Raw genomic sequence first — 1,661 nt, forward strand, 5'->3', positions numbered from 1 at the left:
CTGAAGCCAACCCTGATTTCCTCAGCCAGAAGTGCAAGTTGCTGCTCTCTCTCTCTCTCTCTCCCCCCTCTTGACCTCCTGCTGCACTCCCTATCTTGTGGAATTTGTGGAACAAGTGGAACTTGCTTTACAGCACATTCGTCTGTGTTCTTGTTTTATGTCCTCTGCCAGACGGAGCTCCTTAAAGACAGAAACGTGTCTTAATTTATCTTTGTGAGCAGGTTGGGTTAGAGGAGAAAACATGAGTTTTACAGTCAGACAAAACTGGATTTAAATTCCATCTTCTCTCTTAATTTCAATTTCCCTATCAATAACAGCTACCTGACAGGGTGGTCTTGGATAAAAGCATGCAAAGAACACCTTGCACAGAAAAGACAACCCACAGAATGAGAGAAAGTATTTGCAAATCATGTATCTGATAAGGGACTTGTACGTAGAATATATAAAGAACTCTTACAGCAACAAAAAGACAACTATTTTTTTTTAAATGGGCAAGGAATTTGAATAAACATTTCTCCAAAGAAGATATACAAATGGTCAATAAGCACATGAAAAGATGCTCAACATCATTAACCATCAGGGAAATGCAAATCAAAACCACAATGAGCTCTCAGTGCTACCCATCAGGCGTTTCCTGCATTCTCCCATAACCTAAAGGGAAACTTCCACAATGTCTGGAGCCCTTAATGTCCTGCAGATGAAGGAAGAGATATCCTCAAATTCCTTGCAGCAGAACCCCACTTGAATGGCACCAACCTTGACTTCCAAATGGAACAGTACATCTACAGAAGGAAATGTGGTGGCATCTACATCATAAATCTGAAGAGGACCTGGAAGAAGATTCTGCCATTGTTGCCATTGAAAACCAGACTGATGCTAGTATTATATCTTCCAGGAATACTGGCCAGTGGGCTGTGCTAAAGTTTGCTCTTTCCACTGGGGCCACTCTTATTGCTGGGCACTTCACTCCTGGAACTTTCACTAATCAGATCCAGGCAGCCTTCCAGGAGCCACGTCTGCTGGTGGTTACTGATCCCAGGGCTGACCACTAACCTCTCACAGAGGCATCTTATATTAACTTGCCTATCATTGCTCTGGGTCACACAGAGTCTCCCCTGCACTGTGTGGACACTGCCATCCCATGCAACAACCCAGGAGTTCCCTCAGGGGGTCTAGTGTAATGGATGCTGGCCCAGGAGGTTCTGCACGTGCGTTGTACCACCTCCCGTGAACACCCATGGGAGTTATGCCTGATCTCTATTTCTGCAGAGATCCTGAAAAGATTGAAAACGAAGAGCAGGCTGCTGGAGAAAAGGCTGTGACCAAGGAGGAACTTCAGGGTGAATGGACTGCGCCAGCTCCTGAGTCTACTGCTATTCAACCTGAGGGTACAGACTGGTCTGAAGGCATGCAGGTGCCCTTTGTACCTATTCAATAATTCTCTACTCAAGTTTGGAGCACTCAGCCTGCCACTGGAGGCTGGTCTGTAGCAGTCACTCTCAGATAGCTGAATGGATAGGAATAACCACTGAGTGGTCTTAAGCTGTTCTTCCACAGGCTCTTGAACAGAAAACGGAAATCAGATTGACGGAAAATAAATATCAGTTTCTTAAACACACACACACACACAGAGATACTACTTCACATCCACTATGATAGCT

The 1,661-nt window shown here is 44.9% G+C and overlaps 1 pseudogene; it reads left to right on the forward strand.

The window, feature by feature from the left end:
• Window positions 1-670: 670 nt before the first annotated feature.
• On the forward strand, window positions 671-1,391 carry LOC112438419 (small ribosomal subunit protein uS2-like; annotated as a pseudogene).
• Window positions 1,392-1,661: the final 270 nt, after the last annotated feature.

Source organism: Pan paniscus, chromosome X (assembly GCF_029289425.2).
Source record: "Pan paniscus chromosome X, NHGRI_mPanPan1-v2.0_pri, whole genome shotgun sequence".
In the NCBI taxonomy this organism is placed as follows: Eukaryota; Metazoa; Chordata; class Mammalia; order Primates; family Hominidae; genus Pan; species Pan paniscus.